Raw genomic sequence first — 26204 nt, 5'->3', positions numbered from 1 at the left:
CATGAAAAGCAAAACTGGATTGGGTGTTACTGGCCACACCCCTATTAGAGGTCACCCGTCCAAACACTGTCCTCTGGAGGTGAGAAAGATCATGTGATCAACTTCCAGTATTTGCCAGCACCGAGTGAATGCAATCCGTTAGAATCTGAGATCCAGCAAACACTGCAGCTCTGGTAAAATGAGACCCTCCACTTACAGTAATATACTTGTATGTAAATCATTGCAGACAGATTTAGCAGGATTTACACAGTGCTTCTGGGTGAGATTGCAGCCTCTATGACTCCACAGGGACCATGCTGGCCTGCGTTGCCTAGATTTCGATTACAGGACATTGGGGATAGCGATTCCAGGATGAAGTATCAGTGTCCCGGACCAATATGTGGCTAAATTCTTCTCTACACATCTCTATGTGGCCTAGAGCTCCTCTCCCCCAGTCCAGGCGATGGGCCCCCAGTGTTCCAGCACACAGGGCCCTCCACTCATTAGCCCGATGGATACTTAATGAGAAGAAGTATCAGGTCACATTCTGAATCCTCCTCTCACCAGGGGCCTTGCTGAGCTAAATATGACAACTGGGTTATATCTTTTTATATATTTCACTCAAACAGAAACATCCCATCATTTCTGAAAGTTCCCGCTTAACCCCTGGTATCCAGAGTCACATGATCTGCACTGCAGCCTGTCACCCATGGAGTCATACTTCTATTTCCATGATGTGTGGAGAGGGTCATCATCATTATACCTGACCCATCACACTGCATATATGAAGATCAGGGGTTGTCCTGTCATTAAATGTAAATCTAATAGCAGCCGATCATGTGACCTGTGCAACACAATTCTCACACTGCCGACTCTCCGTCTCCTGGTCTGACTGCAGCGGAAATCAAAGGAAGCTAATACAAAGACAGATTCATGTACTCACAGCTTTTATTTTTAAATACATTCATAATGGATGTACAGCCAAAACATAAAGGAGTAGAACCTTAGACTGGCTTTCTGTATCCTTGCTGGACAAACCTGCACCCATTATAACTTCTCAATGACTGGTGCCACCATGGCCGGACCTGAGAGAGAAAGAAAGAATTCCTTCTAAACAAATTAAGGAAAACATAACTTTTACCTTGCTAAAACCATTGCTCACCAGAGCATGAACCCAGCTCTCCTTAATGTGGACCACAACACAAGACAATGAAGTTATTTCATTGAACGATGGGGACCACAGACAGTACAGCCTGCAGGGAAGGCATTCTTGGGAAGGTTTTGCCATGTTTGGAGCAATTAATACGTCTGGCTGAGGTGAGATATCAGACAATGGCTGACTCACCCACTAGAACTCTGGTGAGCACCACTGGATGGCAACCAAACCGGCTTCACCAGGCCCTCAGTGACTCACCACCATAATCCCTCAGGGCGGTCTAACCTTCATCCCTGCAAAGAGAAGAAAAGAGGATTGTTCAATTATATCTAACCAAGAGATGGGAGATCATCTCAAATACCCAGGAACTATGTGACCAGCCCCTCCACCACCCAACTTGCTGAAATATGGGAGGTGGCCCTTTTCTTCTGGATTAGATCCAACCACACATGACATATGTGACCAGTCCCTCTACCAGCCAACCCAATGACATATAGGAGATGGCCTTTTACTCCGGCTTTAGAACCAACCACATATGACATATGTGATCAGCCCCTCCACCACCCAACCCACTAAAATATGAAAGATGGCCCTTTTCTCCTGGATTAAAACCAACCACATATGACATGGGACCAGCCCCTCAACTGCCCAACCAACTGAGATGTGGGAGATGGCCCTTTTCTTCTGGATTAGACTCTACCACACATGACATGTGACCAGCCCCTCCACCATCCAACCCGTTGCAATGTGGGAGATGGCCATTTTCTCCTGGATTAGACCCTACCACACATGACATGTGGACAGTCTCTCCACCACTCAACCCACTGCAGTGTGGGAGATGGCCCGTTTCTCCTGGATTAGACTCAATTACATATGACATACCACAGGAAATGGACACACACAGAAAGAACAAATCAAACTTCTCCCCAAAGTTTATAGTTCATACAAGTCATTCTATGTGACATAACAGATGAAACCAATCAGTCCGTGTGATATAAGAGAGCTCATACTATAATATCTGATATAGAATAGAAGGGGAACCCTGCCCTATAGAGCGCCGTGTGATTCATGCAGAATACTCTGGTGAAGTAATAGCTGGGATCCGCTGCTATTATAAGTGTGAATTGAGGTGAATTTGTAATGTAAATAGGAAAGAGAACAATACAGAGTTCAGAAGAGACATTTCCTCTATATGAACAATACACCCGATTCCCGGAACACGGGAAACACCTGACTCACTATGTATATGATATAGTCCATTATATGCTGCCCCAACACCTGAGGGTGTGCGTAGATTATATACTTTGTTACACCTTATTATATACTGCCCCCCCCCGAGGGTGTACATATAGACATTACGCCTTATTATATACTGCCCCCCGAGGGTGTACATATAGACATTACACCTTATTATATACTGCCCCCCGAGGGTGTACATATAGACATTACACCTTATTATATACTGCCCCCCCGAGGGTGTACATATAGACATTACACCTTATTATATACTGCCCCCCGAGGGTGTACATATAGACATTACACCTTATTATATACTGCCCCCCGAGGGTGTACATATAGACATTACACCTTATTATATACTGCCCCCCGAGGGTGTACATATAGACATTACACCTTATTATATACTGCCCCCCGAGGGTGTACATATAGACATTACACCTTATTATATACTGCCCCCCGAGGGTGTACATATAGACATTACACCTTATTATATACTGCCCCCCGAGGGTGTACATATAGACATTACACCTTATTATATACTGCCCCCCGAGGGTGTACATATAGACATTACACCTTATTATATACTGCCCCCCGAGGGTGTACATATAGACATTACACCTTATTATATACTGCCCCCCGAGGGTGTACATATAGACATTACACCTTATTATATACTGCCCCCCGAGGGTGTACATATAGACATTACACCTTATTATATACTGCCCCCCGAGGGTGTACATATAGACATTACACCTTATTATATACTGCCCCCCGAGGGTGTACATATAGACATTACGCCTTATTATATACTGCCCCCCGAGGGTGTACATATAGACATTACACCTTATTATATACTGCCCCCCGAGGGTGTACATATAGACATTACGCCTTATTATATACTGCCCCCCGAGGGTGTACATATAGACATTACACCTAATTATATACTGCCCCCCGAGGGTGTACATATAGACATTACGCCTTATTATATACTGCCCCCCGAGGGTGTACATATAGACATTACGCCTTATTATATACTGCCCCCCGAGGGTGTACATATAGACATTACACCTTATTATATACTGCCCCCCGAGGGTGTACATATAAACATTACACCTTATTATATACTGCCCCCCCCCCCCGAGGGTGTACATATAGACATTACGCCTTATTATATACTGCCCCCCGAGGGTGTACATATAGACATTACACCTTATTATATACTGCCCCCCGAGGGTGTACATATAGACATTACACCTTATTATATACTGCCCACCCCCCCCCCCCCGAGGGTGTACATATAGACATTACACCTTATTATATACTGCCCCTCGAGGGTGTACATATAGACATTACACCTTATTACATACTGCCCCCCGAGGGTGTACATATAGACATTACACCTTATTATATACTGCCCACCCCCCCCCCCCCGAGGGTGTACATATAGACATTACACCTTATTATATACTGCCCCCCGAGGGTGTACATATAGACATTACACCTTATTACATACTGCCCCCCGAGGGTGTACATATAGACATTACACCTTATTATATACTGCCCCCCGAGGGTGTACATATAGACATTACACCTTATTATATACTGCCCACCCCCCCCCCCCCCCGAGGGTGTACATATAGACATTACACCTTATTATATACTGCCCCCCGAGGGTGTACATATAGACATTACACCTTATTATATACTGCCCCCCGAGGGTGTACATATAGACATTACACCTTATTATATACTGCGCCATAAGGGTGTACATATAGACGATACACCTTATTATATACTGCCCCCCCCCCGAGGGTGTACATATAGACATTACACCTTATTATATACTGCCCCCCGAGGGTGTACATATAGACATTACACCTTATTATATACTGCCCCCCCCCCCGAGGGTGTACATATAGACATTACACCTTATTATATACTGCCCACCCCCCCCCCCGAGGGTGTACATATAGACATTACACCTTATTATATACTGCCCCCCCCGAGGGTGTACATATAGACATTACACCTTATTATATACTGCCCCCCCCCCCCCCCGAGGGTGTACATATAGACATTACACCTTATTATATACTGCCCCCCCCCCCCGAGGGTGTACATATAGACGATACACCTTATTACATACTGCCCCCCGAGGGTGTACATATAGACATTACACCTTATTACATACTGCCCCCCGAGGGTGTACATATAGACATTACACCTAATTATATACTGCCCCCCGAGGGTGTACATATAGACATTACACCTTATTATATACTGTCCATGAGGGGGGACATAGAGATGATACCCCTCATTATATACTGTCCATGAGGGGGGACATATAGATGATACCCCTCATTATATACTGTCCATGAGGAGGGACATATAGATGATACCCCTTATTATATACTGTCCCCAGAAGGTGTACCTGCAGATGATATACCTTATTATATACTTTCTGTGAGAGTATACATTAACAGACACATTGCTGTCTTCACGTACTCAGCTTTTTATTACAGATAGAGTCATATACAACCAGCCCATCTTCATTCCATCTGTATATCGGGACCATCATCATTCCATCTGTATATCGGGACCATCATCATTCCATCTGTACGACACAACCATCGTCATTCCATCTGTATATCAGGACCATCATCATTCCATCTATACAACACAACCATCATCATTCCATCTGTATATCGGGACCATCATCATTCCATCTGTACAACAGGACCATCATCATTCCATCTGTACAACAGGACCATCGTCATTCCATCTGTATATCGGGACCATCATCATTCCATCTGTACAACAGGACCATCATCATTCCATCTGTACAACAGGACCATCATCATTCCATCTGTACAACAGGACCATCAATATTCCATCTGTATATCGGGACCATCATCATTCCATCTGTATATCAGGACCATCATCATTCCATCTATACAACAGGACCATCGTCATTCCATCTGTATATCGGGACCATTATCATTCCATCTGTACAACAGGACCATCATCATTCCATCTGTACAACAGGACCATCATCATTCCATCTGTACAACACAACCATCATCATTCCATCTGTATATCGGGACCATCATCATTCCATCTGTACAACAGGACCATCATCATTCCATCTGTACGACACAACCATTGTCATTCCACCTGTATATCGTGACCATCATCATTCCACCTGTATATCGGGACCATCATCATTCCACCTGTATATCGGGACCATCATCATTCCATCTGTACAACACAACCATTGTCATTCCATCTGTATATCGGGACCATCATCATTCCATCTGTACAACACAACCATTGTCATTCCATCTGTATATCTGGACCATCATCATTCTATCTGTATATCGGGACCATCATCATTCCATCTATACAACAGGACCATCATCATTCCATCTATACAACAGGACCATCATCATTCCATCTGTATATCGGGACCATCATCATTCCATCTGTACAACAGGACCATCATTCCATCTGTATATCGGGACCATCATCATTCCATCTGTACAACAGGACCATCATCATTCCATCTGTACAACAGGACCATCATCATTCCATCTGTATATCGGGATCATCATCATTCCACCTGTATATCGGGACCATCATCATTCCACCTGTATATCGGGACCATCATCATTCCACCTGTATATCGGGACCATCATCATTCTATCTGTATATCGGGACCATCATCATTCCATCTATACAACAGGACCATCATCATTCCATCTATACAACAGGACCATCATCATTCCATCTGTATATCGGGACCATCATCATTCCATCTGTACAACAGGACCATCATTCCATCTGTATATCGGGACCATCATCATTCCATCTGTACAACAGGACCATCATCATTCCATCTGTACAACAGGACCATCATCATTCCATCTGTATATCGGGATCATCATCATTCCACCTGTATATCGGGACCATCATCATTCCACCTGTATATCGGGACCATCATCATTCCACCTGTATATCGGGACCATCATCATTCTATCTGTATATCGGGACCATCATCATTCCATCTGTACAACAGGACCATCATCATTCCATCTGTACAACAGGACCATCATCATTCCATCTGTACAACAGGATCATCATCATTCCATCTGTACGACACAACCATTGTCATTCTATCTGTATATTGGGACCATCATCATTCTATCTGTATATCGGGACCATCATCATTCCATCTGTACAACACAGCCATTGTCATTCTATCTGTATATCGGGACCATCATCATTCCATCTGTACAACAGGACCATCATCATTCCATCTGTACAACACAGCCATTGTCATTCTATCTGTATATCGGGACCATCATCATTCCATCTATACAACACAGCCATTGTCATTCCATCTGTATATCGGGACCATCATCATTCCATCTGTATATCACAACCATCATCATTCCATCTGTACAACACAGCCATTGTCATTCTATCTGTATATCAGGACCATCATCATTCCATCTGTACAACAGGACCATCATCATTCCATCTGTACAACAGGACCGTCATCATTCCATCTGTCCAACAGGACCGTCATCATTCCATCTGTACAACACAACCATTGTCATTCCATCTGTACAACACAACCATTGTCATTCTATCTGTATATCGGGACCATCATCATTCCATCTATACAACAGGACCATCATCATTCCATCTGTACAACAGGACCATCATCATTCCATCTGTACAACAGGACCATCATCATTCCATCTGTATATCGGGACCATCATCATTCCATCTGTACAACACAACCATTGTCATTCCATCTGTATATCGGGACCATCATCATTCCATCTGTACAACAGGACCATCATCATTCCATCTGTATATCGGGACCATCATCATTCCATCTGTACAACAGGACCATCATCATTCCATCTGTATATCGGGACCATCATCATTCCATCTGTACAACAGGACCATCATCATTCCATCTGTATATCGGGACCATCATCATTCCATCTGTACAACAGGACCATCATCATTCCATCTGTATATCGGGACCATCATCATTCCATCTGTACAACAGGACCGTCATCATTCCATCTGTACAACAGGACCATCATCATTCCATCTGTACAACACAACCATTGTCATTCCATCTGTATATCGGGACCATCATCATTCCATCTATACAACAGGACCATCATCATTCCATTTGTACAACAGGACCATCATCATTCCATCTGTATATCGGGACCATCATCATTCCATCTGTAAAACAGGACCATCATCATTCCATCTCTACAACACAGCCATTGTCATTCTATCTGTATATCAGGACCATCATCATTCCATCTGTACAACAGGACCATCATCATTCCATCTGTAAAACAGGACCATCATCATTCCATCTGTACAACACAGCCATTGTCATTCTATCTGTATATCGGGACCATCATCATTCCATCTGTACAACAGGACCATCATCATTCCATCTGTATATCGGGACCATCATCATTCCATCTGTACAACAGGACCATCATCATTCCATCTGTACAACAGGACCATCATCATTCCATCTGTACAACCGGACCATCATCATTCCATCTGTATATCGGGACCATCATCATTCCATCTGTACAACACAACCATTGTCATTCTATCTGTATATCGGGACCATCATCATTCCATCTGTACAACAGGACCATCGTCATTCCATCTGTACAACACAACCATTGTCATTCTATCTGTATATCGGGACCATCATCATTCCATCTGTACAACAGGACCATTATCATTCCATCTGTACATCGGGACTATCGTCATTCCGTCTGTACATCGGGACCATCGTCATTTCGTCTGTACATCGGGACCATCGTCATTTCGTCTGTACAACGGGACCATTGTCATTCCGTCTGTACAATGGGATCATCGTCATTCCGTCTGTACAACGGGACCATCGTCATTCCGTCTGTACAACGGGACCATCTTCATTCCATCTGTACAACACGCCATCGCCATGCCATCTGTACAACGCGACCATCGTCATTCCATCTGTACATCGGGACCATCGTCATTCTGTCTGTACATCGGGACCATTTTCATTCCATCCATACATTGGGACCATTGTCATTCCATCTGTACATCGGGACCACTGTCATTCCATCCATACATTGGGACCATTGTCATTCCATCTGTACATCAGGACCACTGTCATTCCATCCATACATTGGGACCATTGTCATTCCATCTGTACATCGGGACCATCGTCATTCCATCTGTACATCGGGACCATTTCTCCAACTGACACCAATGCTGAAGAACTATTCCTCCCTCTAAAATCAATGAAGGGACATAATTTACTGACACTGAAGCCGGGGATGGGGGCCACAGTTCAGCTCCGCCTGAAGGACATGGTCCTTTGTTTAGAAAGTATGAAGGCCCCTGCTGTACACCATTACCTCCTGTAATACAACGTCACACTCACCTTGCATCATCTACACTCACCTGATGTAGGAGAAGATTTCTTTCACCCTCCATATTAGAATTAAATGGATAAAACTCACCAGGACACGGCCTTCTCCTCCTCTCCACATTTTGTGACCAGGGGTCAGGCTGGGGTCTTCACAACCCCTGAGGGAGCCATCTGGAAGGGGAGCATGCTCAATTTATATGTATTATTAATCAGACAAAACTGCATCTACAGAACTTACACTAAAACAATTACAAAGACAAAACCACCTAAACAAGGAAGACGTGAGCTGGAGCAGCTGTGCGTGGCTACCAATCACATTCAAAGCTTACATGAGTGGAAGCGGATTGGTTACCCTGCACAGCTGCCCCAGATACCATTTGTTCCAGTTTTAGTAACTCCACCCAATGTATGACAGAAATCATGAATGTTATATACTGAGGACACATAGGGGTGTCATATGGGCCTATCATACAGGAATTCGGGAGCTGCACCGCGCCTCCAAGTACATTACAGCACGCTAAGTTAACACAGCCAATTCATTTTACATCGGACCCAAAACCAGAACAATAATGTCCACTTGATTTGTCCCGCAGGGCGGGTGTGTTGGGGGTTATTGTGAATGAAGTGTGCTCGGTGTCACATCGTACTGCACATGTCTGCACCACCATTGTGTGAAGGCCCTTACTGACCTCTCCTCCTGAAGGTGATCGTATCCTGGTTATAATGCTGACCCTCTGCAGTCATAACTTTATGAACTGAAACAAATAATCAGATCAGAGAGCAAGAAGAACATACTGACAAAATCACACACGTCAATAAATCCCAACAATAGCTCCGCCGCTGCTGTAGAGCTGAATATTGCAAGAACAAGAAGGATTTTTAGGGGCATTATGACAGCTATAGTAAAACACAGCTGCCCCTCAAAGTCCTTCATTTTTCTTGCTGCCACTGTGGTCCTGGTGGTCTGGAGGGGGGGTCCAATTCTTTAAAGGGTACCGGTGGTCTGGGGCTTCCATTGGTCTGGGGAGTTCCTGTCATCTGAGGTCTAGGGGTTTGAGTGGTTGGGGGGGCTTCCACTGGTCTGAGTGTTTGAGTAGTCAATGGGTTCCACTGACCTAGGGCTTCCAGTGTTCTAGAGGTTTGAGTGGTCTGGGGGTTCAAGTGATCTGGGGTGGAGCTCCAGTGGTCTGGGGAGTTCAAGTGGTGTAGAAATTTGAGTGGTATGGGGGGTTCCAGTGGTCTAAGGGGTTACATTGGTCTGAGGAGCTTGTGATCTGGGGGCTCCACTGGTCTAGAGGTTTGAGTGTTCTGGGGAGTTCCAGTGGTCTGAGATGTTCCTATGATCTGGGGGGCTCCATTGGTTTGATGGATTCCATTGATCTGGGGGGGGGGGGCTCCATTGGTCGGGGGGTTCCAGTGATCTGGAGGGTTTTATTGGTCTGATGGCTTCCAGGGGTCTGAGAGGTTCCAGTGATCTGAGGGGTGTCAAGTTATCTGAGGGGTTTCATTGGCCTAAGGGGTTCCAGTGATCTGGGAGGTTCCATTGGTTGGTCGGGGGGGGGGTCCATTGGTCTGAAGAGTTCCAGTGATCTGGGGGGCACCATTGGTCTGAGGGGTTCCATTGGTCTGGGATTCTGGTGGTCATAATGTATTAGTTTTCATGGCAAAGTATGGATAATTCTCACAGTAAACAACTAGTTCTGTAGCCCGGTTGAGGGTTTGAGGGGGTTGTTGGGATTTCTATACACACGTCTGCCTTCCTTCCATGCTGTACATCCCCTCAGCTTGTGGCACAGCGTACACCCGACGAGCAGATGGGCCCCCACAACTGGTTAATGTCAGCCGACAACTTGTCTCCGGGTGTTAGAAGGTGTTAAATGTACCCATAAAGGAGGTAATCGTTTTGTGTGTATGTGGGGGGGGGGGGGGGGGTCATCATGTGTCATACAATGCAAACAGGCCACTACATGTATGACTATTGCTGAATCAGCGATATTCTTGCTACACGTATCACGTGACCCCCTCCAGGCACGAAATCGACATGAATCCCGGCTCACCCAGTCAGGGGAGGTTGTGTCAGTCTTCCTCGGCCTGGCTTTATGTTTGTCCATTTCTATATTTCTGTGAACACCCCACCCAGGCGGAGGAAATAATGTTCCCACAAAGAGACACGTCCTTGTCATCGTCCTTGGTGGGTGCAGAAGGACACGTTGGTGCAGTGGCGGTGGGTGCAGAAGGACACTGTGGTGCAGTGGCGGTGGGTGCAGAAGGACACTGTGGTGCAGTGGCGGTGGGTGCAGAAGGACACGGTGGTGCAGTAGCGGTGGGTGCAGAAGGACACTGTGGTGCAGTGGCGGTGGGTGCAGAAGGACACTGGTGCAGTAGCGGTGGGTGCAGAAGGACACTGTGGTGCAGTGGCGGTGGGTGCAGAAGGACACTGTGGTGCAGTGGCGGTGGGTGCAGAAGGACACTGGTGCAGTGGGTGCAGAAGGACACGGTGGTGCAGTAGCGGTGGGTGCAGAAGGACACTGTGGTGCAGTAGCGGTGGGTGCAGAAGGACACGGTGGTGCAGTGGCGGTGGGTGCAGAAGGACACGGTGGTGCAGTGGCGGTGGGTGCAGAAGGACACTGTGGAGCAGTGGCGGTGGGTGCAGAAGGACACGGTGGTGCAGTAGCGTAGGGTGCAGAAGGACACGGTGGTGCAGTAGCGGTGGGTGCAGAAAAACACGGTGGTGCAGTGGCGGTGGGTGCAGAAGGACACGATGGTGCAGTGGCGGTGGGTGCAGAAGGACACGGTGGTGCAGTAGCAGTGGGTGCAGAAGGACACGGTGGTGCAGTGGCGGTGGGTGCAGAAGGACACGGTGGTGCAATAGCGTAGGGTGCAGAAGGACACGGTGGTGCAGTAGCGGTGGGTGCAGAAGGACACTGTGGTGCAGTGGCGGTGGGTGCAGAAGGACACTGTGGTGCAGTGGCGGTGGGTGCAGAAGGACACTGTGGAGCAGTGGCGGTGGGTGCAGAAGGACACGGTGGTGCAGTGGCGGTAGGTGCAGAAGGACACTGTGGTGCAGTGGCGGTGGGTGCAGAAGGACACGGTGGTGCAGTGGCGGTGGGTGCAGAAGGACACGGTGGTGCAGTGGCGGTGGGTGCAGAAGGACACGGTGGTGCCGTGGCGGTGGGTGCAGAAGGACACGGTGGTGCAGTGGCGGTGGGTGCAGAAGGACACGGTGGTGCAGTGGCGGTGGGTGCAGAAGGACGCGGTGGTGCAGTGGCGGTGGGTGCAGAAGGACGCGGTGGTGCAGTGGCGGTGGGTGCAGAAGGACGCGGTGGTGCAGAAGGACGCGGTGGTGCAGTGGCGGTGGGTGCAGAAAGACGCGGTGGTGCAGTGGCGGTGGGTGCAGAAGGACACTGTGGTGCAGTGGCGGTGGGTGCAGAAGGACACGGTGGTGCAGTGGCGGTGGGTGCAGAAGGACACTGTGGTGCAGTGGCGGTGGGTGCAGAAGGACACGGTGGTGCAGTGGCGGTGGGTGCAGAAGGACACGGTGGTGCAGTGGCGGTGGGTGCAGAAGGACACGATGGTGCAGTGGCGGTGGGTGCAGAAGGACACGATGGTGCAGTGGCGGTGGGTGCAGAAGGACACGGTGGGTCAGTAGCGGTGGGTGCAGAAGGACACTGGAGCAGTGGCGGTGGGTGCAGAAGGACACTGGAGCAGTGGCGGTGGGTGCAGAAGGACACGGTGGGTCAGTAGCGGTGGGTGCAGAAGGACACGGTGGTGCAGTAGCGGTGGGTGCAGAAGGACACGGTGGTGCAGTAGCGGTGGGTGCAGGATACTGTGGTGCAGTAGCGGTGGGTGCAGAAGGACACTGCCCACAGGGGGTAATCTCCGGAGTGCTGCACACAGTCCGTCTGCCCACAGGGGGTAATCTCCGGAGTGCTGCACACAGTCCCTCTGCCCACAGGGGGTAATCTCCGGAGTGCTGCACACAGTCCGTCTGCCCACAGGGGGTTAATCTCCGCAGTGCTGCACACAGTCCGTCTGCCCACAGGGGGTTAATCTCCGGAGTGCTGCACACAGTCTGTCTGCCCACAGGGGGTTAATCTCCGGAGTGCTGCACACAGTCCCTCTGCCCACAGGGGGTTACTCTCCGGAGTGCTGCACACAGTCCCTCTGCCCACAGGGGTTACTCTCCGGAGTGCTGCACACAGTCCGTCTGCCCACAGGGGTTACTCTCCGCAGTGCTGCACACAGTCCCTCTGCCCACAGGGGTTACTCTCCGGAGTGCTGCACACAGTCCGTCTGCCCACAGGGGGTAATCTCCGGAGTGCTGCACACAGTCCGTCTGCCCACAGGGGTTACTCTCCGGAGTGCTGCACACAGTCCCTCTGCCCACAGGGGGTAATCTCCGGAGTGCTGCACACAGTCCCTCTGCCCACAGGGGGTAATCTCCGGAGTGCTGCACACAGTCCCTCTGCCCACAGGGGGTAATCTCCGGAGTGCTGCACACAGTCCCTCTGCCCACAGGGGTTACTCTCCGGAGTGGTGCACACTGTGCTGAGTGTCCTGATTGTTCAGCTGAAACTCAGCAGGATCCTGTGTAACCATCACTTCACATCAGCTCTGCTGCCCCCTGCTGGTGTGCATTGGTCACTACAGCACCAAGACAAGCGCAGATTAACCCATTACAGGCAGCGGCAAGTCACACAAGAGCTACAGCGCAGTCACTCCTGCCCCGCCTATACCACAGCAGAGCGTTCCCTGCACAACCAGGAGACCTCTTCTCACCCATCTGTCCTATTGTCTAAAATGATACAAATATACCAACATATGCCAAAGTTTCATCCTTTGTTTACTCACTTGGAACCTTCTGGGATGACCCAAGCCTCTGTACAACTCCACCCAAATGTCACAGTGCACACTCTCTGTACTCCACCAACTCTACAGACCAGACTCTCCGAGATGCTGCAGATCATTGCTTTGTATATCATGGTGGGACAGAATACCACACGGCCAGTCTACATGTAAATGTACAAGACATCTACATCACATGACCTTTTCAGGCATCACCCGTATAAATGACCTTCACCGATACAGGGCGACCTTAACCCACATAGAAGGCGCACACGCACGCGCACACGCACACACACACACACACTTCACCCCTACCGAGGACTTTCATACATATAGAGAGCCTTCACACACAGAGGGCCTTCACCCCTACCGAGGACTTTCATACATAGAGGGCATTCACCCCTACTGAGGACCTTCACCCACATAGAGGGCCTTCACCCATACCAAGGGTCTTCACACACATACAGGGCCTTCACCCATACCAAGGGTCTTCACACACACATAGGAGGGCCTTCACCCATACCAAGGGTCTTCACACACATACAGGGCCTTCACCCATACCAAGGGTCTTCACCCACAGAGGGCCTTCACCCATACCAAGGGTCTTCACACACATAGGAGGGCCTTCACCCATACCGAGGGTCTTCACACACACATAGGAGGGCCTTCACCCATACCAAGGGTCTTCACACACATACAGGGCCTTCACCCATACTGAGGGTCTTCACACACATACAGGGCCTTCACCCATACTGAAGGTCTTCACACACACATAGGAGGGCCTTTACCCATGTGTACAGTAAAAGGTTATTATTATACAAGATGTATATAGTGCTGACAGTCTACACAGCGCTGTACAATCAGAGATCATTATACAAGATGTATATATAGTGCTGACAGTCTACACAGCGCTGTACAATCAGAGATCATTATACAAGATGTATATAGTGCTGACAGTCTACACAGCGCTGTACAATCAGAGATCATTATACAAGATGTATATAGTGCTGACAGTCTACACAGCGCTGTACAATCAGAGATCATTATACAAGATGTATATAGTGCTGACAGTCTACACAGCGCTGTACAATCAGAGATCATTATGTGGGAATGTCATAATACAAGCTTTATGTGGTGTTGTAGATGTTTAGAGAGGTTGATATTATTATTATACAGGTTTAGTGGCAGTGGTCTGCACAGCACTGTACATCGGGGCCTCCAGCACATGGCCAGAGGAACCTTTCAGAAACATTTTTCACATTGTCTTCCTGTGTATAGAGCTGTATACAGGCATTGTGTCCAGGTATATTGAGGGGTTTACATTCATATATCAGGGGTATAAAATGCCCCAAACCTGCATTCAGAGAGCCACTTGCTGACATTTTCTATCCATACAAACATGAAGAAATGTATTCCAGTGCATAGAATAAATGAATGTTCTAGGCCATAGAAGTCGTCTCAGTGCGTACACCGCTAAACAGCTTGTCTGTGGATGTACAAAAGGAGACTCCAGATCCTGCACAGCTCTTCTCTCAGCTCCTGGCACTAACCCCCCCCCCCATATAAGAGAACACCCAGCGTACATGGGAGTACTCCCCACATACATAGGAGAACACCCAGCATACATGGGAGTACTTCCCACATACATAGGAGAACACCCAGCATGCATGGGAGTACTTCCCACATACATAGGAGAACACCCAGCATACATGGGAGTACTTCCCACATACATAGGAGAACACCCAGCATACATGGGAGTACTTCCCACATACATAGGAGAACACCCAGCATACATGGGAGTACTTCCCACATACATAGGAGAACACCCAGCATACATGGGAGTACTTCCCACATACATAGGAGAACACCCAGCATACATGGGAGTACTTCCCACATACATAGGAGAACACCCAGCATACATGGGAGTACTTCCCACATACATAGGAGAACACCCAGCATACATGGGAGTACTTCCCACATACATAAGAGAACACCCAGCATACATGGGAGTACTTCCCACATACATAGGAGAACACCCAGCGTACATGGGAGTACTCCCCACATACATAGGAGAACACCCAGCATACATGGGAGTACTTCCCACATACATAGGAGAACACCCAGCATACATGGGAGTACTTCCCACATACATAGGAGAACACCCAGCGTACATGGGAGTACTCCCCACATACATAAGAGAACACCCAGCATACATGGGAGTACTTCCCACATACATAGGAGAACACCCAGCATACATGGGAGTACTTCCCACATACATAAGAGAACACCCAGCATACATGGGAGTACTTCATACATACATAGGAGAACACCCAGCATACATGGGAGTACTTCCCACATACATAGGAGAACACCCAGCATACATGGGAGTACTTCCCACATACATAGGAGAACACCCAGCATACATGGGAGTACTTCCCACATACATAGAACACCCAGCATACATGGGAGTACTCCCCACATATATAGGAGAACCCCCAGCGTACATGGGAGTACTTCCCACGTACATAGAACACCCAGCGTACATGGAAGTACTCCCCACATACATAGGAGAACTATGGAGCGTACACAGGAGAACACCCAGCGTACATGGGAGTACTCCCCACGTACATAGGAGAACCCCCAGCGTACATGGGAGTACTTCCCACGTACACAGGAGAACCCCCAGCATACACGGGAGTACTTCCCACGTACACAGGAGAACCCCCAGCGTACATGGGAGTACTCCCCACATACATAGAACACCCAGCGTACATGGAAGTACTCCCCACATACATAGGAGAACTATGGAGCGTACACAGGAGAACACCCAGCGTACATGGGAGTACTCCCCACGTACATAGGAGAACACCCAGCGTACATGGGACTACTTCCCACGTACATACGAGAACACCCAGCGTACATGGGAGTACTCCCCACGTACATACGAGAACACCCAGCGTACGTGGGAGTACTTCCCACGTACACAGGAGAACCCCCAGCGTACATAGGAGAACCTCCATAGAAGAACCCCTGCATACATAGGAAAACCCCCCATATGAGTAACCCCTGCGTACAAAGGAGAACCCCTCACAGGAGTACCCCCAGCATACATAGGATAAACCCCCATAGGAGTACCCCCCGTGTACATAGGAGAACCCCCAGCGTACATCTCCCATGTACGCTGGGGGTACTCCTATGGGGGGGTTCTCTTATGTACACGGGGGTACTCCTATGGGGGGGGGGGTTCTCCTATGTACACGGGGGGTACTCCTATGGGGGGTTCTCTTATGTACACGGGGGTACTCCTATGGGGGGTTCTCTTATGTACACAGGGGTACTCCTATGGGGGTTTCTCCTATGAGCCTCTCATAGGAGTACCCCCAGCATACATAGGAGTACCCCTAGCATACATGGGAGAACCCCCAGCATACATGGGAGTACCCCCAGCATACATGGGAGTACCCCCAGCATACATGGGAGTACCCCCAGCATACATGAGAGAACCCCCAGCATACATTGGAGAACCCCCAGCATACATGGGAGTACCCCCAGCATACATGGGAGAACCCCCAGCATACATGGGAGAACCCCCAGCATACATGGGAGTACCCCCAGCATACATGGGAGAACCCCCAGCATACATGGGAGAACCCCCAGCATACATGGGAGTACCCCCAGCATACATAGGAGTACCCCCAGCATACATGGGAGTACCCCCAGCATACATAGGAGTACCCCCAGCATACATGGGAGAACCCCCAGCATACATGGGAGAACCCCCAGCATACATGGGAGAACCCCCAGCATACATAGGAGTACCCCCAGCATACATGGGAGAACCCCCAGCATACATGGGAGAACCCCCAGCATACATAGGAGTACCCCCAGCATACATGGGAGAACCCCCAGCATACATGGGAGAACCCCCAGCATACATAGGAGTACCCCCAGCATACATGGGAGTACCCCCAGCATACATGGGAGAACCCCCAGCATACATGGGAGAACCCCCAGCATACATAGGAGTACCCCCAGCATACATGGGAGAACCCCCAGCATACATGGGAGAACCCCCAGCATACATAGGAGTACCCCCAGCATACATGGGAGAACCCCCAGCATACATGGGAGAACCCCCAGCATACATAGGAGTACCCCCAGCATACATAGGAGTACCCCCAGCATACATGGGAGAACCCCCAGTATACATGGGAGAACCCCCAGCATACATAGGAGTACCCCCAGCATACATGGGAGAACCCCCAGCATACATGGGAGAACCCCCAGCATACATGGGAGAACCCCCAGCATACATAGGAGTACCCCCAGCATACATAGGAGTACCCCCAGCATACATAGGAGTACCCCCAGCATACATGGGAGAACCCCCAGCATACATGGGAGAACCCCCAGCATACATAGGAGTACCCCCAGCATACATGGGAGAACCCCCAGCATACATAGGAGTACCCCCAGCATACATAGGAGTACCCCCAGCATACATAGGAGTACCCCCAGCATACATAGGAGTACCCCCAGCATACATGGGAGAACCCCCAGCACACTGTACACAGGAATATTGTCAGACACCCTGTGACAAGGTGATGAATATACCAGACTTGCATGGTGCCAGCAGGCTGTTATTCACAATGTATATATTGCCAACAGTGCGCTCAGCTCCGTGATAGAAAACATGTTACTATTATTATTGTACCAGACGGGTGTAGTGACGGCAGTCTGCACGGCGCTGTACAAGGAGAGAAGTGTGTTTGGGTGAAATCCCTCTCCACTGATATCAGCCAAAGAATACCTCCGAATCTGTCCGTTCCACCCACCCATAGACACACAGATCGTGGAATCCAAGGAAGGATCTCCCTGCCCCATACACCCTCCTCTGTGCCTCATCTCCTCAATGTATAGGATCCAGCAGAACAGAAGACATCACAATGTATCAGTACGGCATAGGACAGAAGACATCACAATGTATAGGACAGAAGACATCACAATGTATCAGTACGGCATAGGACAGAAGACATCACAATGTATCAGTACGGCATAGGACAGAAGACATCACAATGTATCAGTACGGCATAGGACAGAAGACATCACAATGTATAGGACAGAAGACATCACAATGTATAGGACAGAAGACATCACAATGTATCAGTACGGCATAGGACAGAAGACGGCACAATGTATAGGACAGAAGACATCACAATGTATCAGTACGGCATAGGACAGAAGACATCACAATGTATCAGTACGGCATAGGACAGAAGACGGCACAATGTATCAGTACGGCATAGGACAGAAGACATCACAATGTATCAGTACGGCATAGGACAGAAGACATCACAATGTATCAGTACGGCATAGGACAGAAGACGGCACAATGTATCAGTACGGCATAGGACAGAAGACATCACAATGTATCAGTACGGCATAGGACAGAAGACATCACAATGTATCAGTACGGCATAGGACAGAAGACATCACAATGTATCAGTACGGCATAGGACAGAAGACGGCACAATGTATCAGTACGGCATAGGACAGAAGACATCACAATGTATCAGTACGGCATAGGACAGAAGACATCACAATGTATCAGTACGGCATAGGACAGAAGACATCACAATGTATCAGTACGGCATAGGACAGAAGACATCACAATGTATCAGTACGGCATAGGACAGAAGACGGCACAATGTATCAGTACGGCATAGGACAGAAGACAGCACAATGTATCAGTACGGCATAGGACAGAAGACGGCACAATGTATCAGTACGGCATAGGACAGAAAACATCACAATGTATCAGTACGGCATAGGACAGAAGACATCACAATGTATCAGTACGGCATAGGACAGAAGACGGCACAATGTATCAGTACGGCATAGGACAGAAAACATCACAATGTATCAGTACGGCATAGGACAGAAGACATCACAATGTATCAGTACGGCATAGGACAGAAGACATCACAATGTATCAGTACGGCATAGGACAGAAGACATCACAATGTATCAGTACGGCGTAGGACAGAAAACATCACAATGTATCAGTACGGCATAGGACAGAAGACGGCACAATGTATCAGTACGGCATAGGACAGAAGACGGCACAATGTATCAGTACGGCATAGGACAGAAGACATCACAATGTATCAGTACGGCATAGGACAGAAGACGGCACAATGTATTCCTATTATCTGTATATAGTGTACATGGAGAGGAGACCCCCGGCCCTCCGGACACCACATCTTCCTGGGGTAGCAGCTGCTGGTTGGGAAAGCCGGACACTGGGACTTTGTAGGCCAGTTGAAGGAGCACTCACCTCGCCCGCAAAGACCCAGGGCCAAACCCCCGTCCATCTCCGGGGCCCCTTGTAGGTGAGGAATCGTCTCTTCCCATGGCACTGACCTGCTGATTCCTGCGTTCCTCGGCATTGTGCGCACACCGTCCCAGGAGGGGACACCAGGGGTTAATTGCTGCACCTCAGCTCCGGATCTGGGGGAAAAAATGGCTTTTGTGAGATTTTCTGGGGTTTTCCATCCATCTCCTCGCCAGCTCTGACACTCACATCCCACGACATGCGAGGAGCTCAGTGCCTGCCCCTGCGTTCAGTCCCTGCTCCTGCGTTCAATCCCTGCTCCTGCGTTCAATCCCTGCTTCTGCGTTCAATCCCTGCTCCTGCCCTCCGTCCCTGCTCCTGCGCTCATCCCCTGCTCCCTGTCCCTGCTCCTGCACTCCGTCCCTGCTCCTGAGATCAGCCCCTGCTCCTGAGCTCAGCCCCTGCTCCTGCGCTCAGCCCCTGCTCCTGAGCTCAGCTCCTGCGCTCCGCCCCTGCTCCTGCGCTCAGCCCCTGAGCTCCGCCCCTGCTCCTGCGCTTCGTCCCTGCTCCTGTGCTCAGCCCATGCACTCCGCCCCTGCTCCTGCGCTCTGTTCCTGCGCTCCGTCCCTGCGCTCAGCTCCTGCGCTCCGTCCCTGCTCCTGCGCTCAGCCCCTGCGCTCCGTCCTTGCTCCTGCGCTCAGCCCCTGCTCCTGCGCTGCGTCCCTGCTCCTGAGCTGCGTCCCTGCTCCTGAGCTGCGTCCCTGCTCCTGCGCTCCGTCCCTGCTCCTGCGCTGCGTCCCTGCTCCTGCGCTGCGTCCCTGCTCCTGCGCTGCGTATCTGCTCCTGAGCTGCGTCCCTGCTCCTGAGCTGCGTCCCTGCTCCTGAGCTGCATCCCTGCTGCTGCGCTCAGCCTCTGCTCCTGCGCTCCGTCCCTGCTCCTGCGCTCCGTCCCTGCTCCTGAGCTCCATCCCTGCTCCTGAGCTCCGTCCCGGCTCCTGCGCTCAGCCCCTGCTCCCCGACCCTGCGCTCCGTCCTTGCTCCTGCGCTCAGCCCCTGCGCTCCATCCCTGCTCCTGAGCTGCGTCCCTGCTCCTGCGCTGCGTCCCTGCTCCTGAGCTCAGCCCCTGCTCCTGAGCTGCGTCCCTGCTCCTGCGCTGCGTCCCTGCTCCTGCTCTGCGTCCCTGCTCCTGAGCTCAGCCCCTGCTCCTGCGCTGCGTCCTTGCTCCTGAGCCGCGTCCCTGCTCCTGCGCTGCGTCCCTGCTCCTGCGCTCCATCCCTGCTCCTGCGCTCCGTCCCTGCTCCTGAGCTCCGTCCCTGCTCCTGAGCTGCGTCCCGGCTCCTGCGCTCAGCCCCTGCTCCTGCGCTGCGTCCCTGCTCCTGCGCTGCGTCCCTGCTCCTGCGCTGCGTCCCTGCTCCTGAGCTCCGTCCCTGCTCCCGAGTTGCGTCCCTGCTCCTGCGCTGCGTCCCTGCTCTGTCCCTGCTCCTGAGTTCCGTCCCTGCTCCTGAGCTCAGCCCCTGCTCCTGTGCTCCGTCCCTGCTCCTGTGCTCCGTCCCTGCTCCTGCGCTCCGTCCCTGCTCCTGCGCTCCGTCCCTGCTCCTGCGCTCCGTCCCTGCTCCTGAGCTCCGTCCCTGCTCCTGAGCTCAGCCCCTGCCCCTGCGCCCCTACTCCTGAGCTGCGTCCCTGCTCCTGTGCTGCGCCCCTGCTCCTGTGCTGCGCCCCTGCTCCTGCGCTGCGCCCCTGCTCCTGCGCTCCGTCCCTGCTCCTGCGCTCCGTCCCTGCTCCTGAGCTCCGTCCCTGCTCCTGAGCTCAGCCCCTGCCCCTGCGCCCCTGCTCCTGAGCTGTGTCCCTGCTCCTGTGCTGCGTCCCTGCTCCTGCGCTGCGTCCCTGCTCCTGCGCTCAGCCCCTGCTCCTGCGCTCAGCCCCTGCTCCTGAGCTGCGGCCCTGCTCCTGCGCTCAGCCCCTGCTCCTGAGCTGCGGCCCTGCTCCTGCGCTCTGCTTCTGCGCTCAGCCCCTGCTCCTGCGCTGTGTCCCTGCTCCTGCGCTCAGCCCCTGCTCCTGCGCTCAGCCCCTGCTCCTGAGCTGCGTCCCCGCTCCTGAGCTGCGTCCCCGCTCCTGCGCTGCGTCCCCGCTCCTGCGCTTCGTCCCCGCTCCTGAGCTGCGTCCCCGCTCCTGCGCTGCGTCCCCGCTCCTGAGCTGCGTCCCCGCTCCTGAGCTGCGTCCCCGCTCCTGCGCTTCGTCCCCGCTCCTGAGCTGCGTCCCCGCTCCGGAGCTGCGTCCCCGCTCCTGCGCTTCGTCCCCGCTCCGGAGCTGCGTCCCCGCTCCTGAGCTGCGTCCCCGCTCCTGAGCTGCGTCCCCGCTCCTGCGCTTCGTCCCCGCTCCTGAGCTGCGTCCCCGCTCCTGAGCTGCGTCCCCGCTCCTGCGCTTCGTCCCCGCTCCTGAGCTGCGTCCCCGCTCCTGAGCTGCGTCCCCGCTCCTGCGCTTCGTCCCCGCTCCGGAGCTGCGTCCCCGCTCCTGAGCTGCGTCCCCGCTCCTGAGCTGCGTCCCCGCTCCTGCGCTTCGTCCCCGCTCCTGAGCTGCGTCCCCGCTCCTGCGCTTCGTCCCCGCTCCTGAGCTGCGTCCCCGCTCCTGAGCTGCGTCCCCGCTCCTGCGCTCCGTCCCCGCTCCTGAGCTGCGTCCCCGCTCCTGAGCTGCGTCTCCGCTCCTGCGCTCCGTCCCCGCTCCTGAGCTGCGTCCCCGCTCCTGAGCTGCGTCCCCGCTCCTGCGCTTCGTCCCCGCTCCTGAGCTGCGTCCCCGCTCCTGAGCTGCGTCCCCGCTCCTGCGCTTCGTCCCCGCTCCGGAGCTGCGTCCCCGCTCCTGAGCTGCGTCCCCGCTCCTGAGCTGCGTCCCCGCTCCTGCGCTTCGTCCCCGCTCCTGAGCTGCGTCCCCGCTCCTGCGCTTCGTCCCCGCTCCTGAGCTGCGTCCCCGCTCCTGAGCTGCGTCCCCGCTCCTGCGCTCCGTCCCCGCTCCTGAGCTGCGTCCCCGCTCCTGAGCTGCGTCTCCGCTCCTGCGCTCCGTCCCCGCTCCTGAGCTGCGTCCCCGCTCCTGAGCTGCGTCCCCGCTCCTGAGCTGCGTCCCCGCTCCTGCGCTTCGTCCCCGCTCCTGAGCTGCGTCTCCGCTCCTGCGCTCCGTCCCCGCTCCTGAGCTGCGTCCCCGCTCCTGAGCTGCGTCCCCGCTCCTGAGCTGCGTCCCCGCTCCTGCGCTCCGTCCCCGCTCCTGAGCTGCGTCCCCGCTCCTGCGTCTTTCCCACAACTTTTACAGGGACCCCAGGGGGGTCATAAAGGGAGGTTATATCTCCAGGAATGACAGGACCCCAAAGTGTCACCAAGTATGGAGGACAGTCACCTGCACACATGGAGGGTGTCCCGTATACACACTGTTCCTTCCAAATCCCCCCCCCCATCCACTTACAAGGACAGGCCATGGATAACTCCTGGCCAGGCAATTAAAGGGAAAGTGTCCTCATAATATAGTCCCCCCCCACTACAGCCAATGTCACCCCCCCATTATAAAGACACGCCCCCCATCCTGATTCCAGCTCACATACAATGTAACATATATATATTATAATGTCTCCTGTGGCTGCCCCTCCCCATCAGTCATCCCCATCCTCACTCTTCCTCCAGCTCACATACAATGTAACAAAGTTTAACCCCTCCACTGCCAGCCTGCCTACCTGTAGGTTGTCCCCTTCCATGGCAAGGGGGGCGTGGGTCTGCTACACCAGGCAGGGGCTGCTGGGGTGTCCTATTAGTGAGGTCCTCCAGGGGCTGCTGGGGTCCCGTGTCTCCAGGCAGATGCTGGGGTGTCCTATTAGTGAGGTCCTCCAGGGGGTGCTGGGGTCCCGTGTTTCTAGGCAGGTGATTGGGGTGTACGGTCAGTGGGGTCCTCGGGTCCCGTGTCTCCAGGGAAGAGCACCTAAATCTTCAGGCAGGTGGTAGGAGTGTCTTGTTGTGGGGTGCTGGGCCCCTGAGTCTTCATGCAGGTGGGCGGTGTCTCCCATCAGTGGGGTCTTCGGGCAGGTGGTGGGGTTGTCCCATTAGTGGGGCCCCTGAGTCTTCGGGCAGGTGGTGGGGTGTCCCTTCAGTGGGGCCCCTGAGTCTTCAGGCAGGTGGGGGGGGGGTGTGTCCCGTCAGTGGGGCCCCTGAATCTTCGGGCAGGTGGAGGTGTCCCGTTCGTGGGGCCTCTGAGTCTTTGGGCAGGTAGGGGTGGGGGTTCCGTCAGTGGGGCCCCTGAGTCTTCTGGCAGGTGGTGGGGTGTCCCATCAGTGGGGCCCCTGAGTCTTCAGGCAGGTGGTGGGGTGTCCCATCAATGGGGCCCCTGAGTCTTCGGGCAGGTGGTGGGGTGTCCCTTCAGTGGGGCCCCTGAGTCTTCAGGCAGGTGGGGGGGTGTTCTGTCAGAGGGGTCTTCGGGCAGGTGGTGGGTGTGTCCCGTCAGTGGGGCCCCTGAATCTTCGGGCAGGTGGAGGTGTCCCGTTCGTGGGGCCTCTGAGTCTTTGGGCAGGTAGGGGTGGGGGTTCCTTCAGTGGGGCCCCTGGCTCTTCGGGGAGGTGTTGGGTGTGTCCCGTCGGTGGGGCCCCTGGCTCTTCGGGCAGGTGGTGGGTGTGTCTCGTCAGTGGGGCCCCTGGCTCTTCGGGCAGGTGGTGGGGTGTCCCTTCAGTGGGGCCCCTGAGTCTTCAGGCAGGTGGGGGTGTGACAGCCTCTTGTAGAGGGTCCCCCGCGTGTGGGGTGACACATGCGGAGGGGCCCCTCACTCCCCGACTGTCTCTCCTCCTCTGGCCGATCACTCCGCACCGCTGATTGGGACACGCGGGGGCGTGGCGCCCTCTGCTGGCCGCGCCGGGCATGGCAGTGCACCGATCTGTGTGCGATCATGTCACCAATGCGATGAGTGGCCGACCAGGGATCGGTGTGCGGGAAAAGTGACGGTCAGCTGTGTGCGGAGCTATCTATGGGGAGGGGTCGGGGCCCTCGTGTACACGCCCACCTACCTCATTATAAAACATCGCCCCTCCCACCAGGCACGGACGGGGATCGAACCCGCGATCTTCGGTTTACGAGACCGACGCCTTACCACTTGGCCACCGCGCCGCCCAGCCAATGGCCGGAGACTCCGCCTATCCGGGCTGTAGAGGCCCCATACTGCCTGCATGGGGGAGGGAGCGGAGACTGGGCCGTATACAGGGGGCGTGGGGCTATATATATCTATAGACTGGGCCGTATACAGGAGGAGTGGGGCTATATATATCTATAGACTGGGCCGTATACAGGAGGAGTGGGGCTATATATATCTATAGACTGGGCCGTATACAGGGGGCGTGGGGCTATATATATCTATAGACTGGGCCGTATACAGGGGGCGTGGGGCTATATATATCTATAGACTGGGCCGTATACAGGAGTGGGGCTATATATATCTATAGACTGGGCCGTATACAGGGGGAGTGGGGCTATAAATATCTATAGACTGGGCCGTATACAGGAGGCGTGGGGCTATATATATCTATAGACTGGGCCGTATACAGGAGGAGTGGGGCTATATATATCTATAGACTGGGCCGTATACAGGGGGAGTGGGGCTATATATATCTATAGACTGGGCCGTATACAGGGGGAGTGGGGCTATATATATCTATAGACTGGGCCGTATACAGGGGGAGTGGGGCTATATATATCTATAGACTGGGCCGTATACAGGGGGCGTGGGGCTATATATATCTATAGACTGGGCCGTATACAGGGGGCGTGGGGCTATATATATCTATAGACTGGGCCGTATACAGGGGGAGTGGGGCTATATATATCTATAGACTGGGCCGTATACAGGGGGAGTGGGGCTATATATATCTATAGACTGGGCCGTATACAGGGGGAGTGGGGCTATATATATCTATAGACTGGGCCGTATATTGACAGCACTGCACACAGCTCCCCCTCTGTACTGACAGCACTGCACACAGCTCCCCCTCTGTACTGACAGCACTGCACACAGCTCCCCCTCTGCACTGACAGCACTGCACACAGCTCCCTCTCTGTACTGACAGCACTGCACACAGCTCCCCCTCTGCACTGACAGCACTGCACACAGCTCCCCCTCTGCACTGACAGCACTGCACACAGCTCCCCCTCTGCACTGACAGCACT

The 26204-nt window shown here is 52.4% G+C and overlaps 1 long non-coding RNA gene and 1 other non-coding gene across 3 annotated transcripts; both read right to left on the bottom strand.

The window, feature by feature from the left end:
• Positions 1–909: 909 nt before the first annotated feature.
• Positions 910–24929, bottom strand: LOC149435186 (uncharacterized). 2 transcript variants are annotated; one of them, XR_016308535.1, is made up of 5 exons: positions 23738–24929; positions 20115–20201; positions 8938–9017; positions 1325–1428; positions 910–1064 (listed from the first exon to the last, which is right to left on the bottom strand). It is a non-coding gene; the product is annotated as an uncharacterized LOC149435186 (long non-coding RNA). The 2 variants fall into 2 exon arrangements; XR_016308534.1 differs by lacking the exons at positions 8938–9017; positions 20115–20201; positions 23738–24929 and having other exon boundaries at positions 1325–2547.
• A 150-nt stretch (positions 24930–25079) lies between these two features.
• On the bottom strand, positions 25080–25151 carry TRNAT-CGU (transfer RNA threonine (anticodon CGU)). The gene has a single exon. It is a non-coding gene; the product is annotated as a tRNA-Thr (tRNA).
• Between the last annotated feature and the right edge of the window lie 1053 nt (positions 25152–26204).

This window comes from Staurois parvus, unplaced genomic scaffold (genome assembly GCF_062004578.1).
Source record: "Staurois parvus isolate SC_StPar_1 unplaced genomic scaffold, SC_StPar_1.0 ptg001589l, whole genome shotgun sequence".
NCBI lineage: Eukaryota > Metazoa > Chordata > Amphibia > Anura > Ranidae > Staurois > Staurois parvus.
Note: the sequence above shows the minus strand (reverse complement) of the source record. Positions and strands in the feature narration are given on the sequence as shown.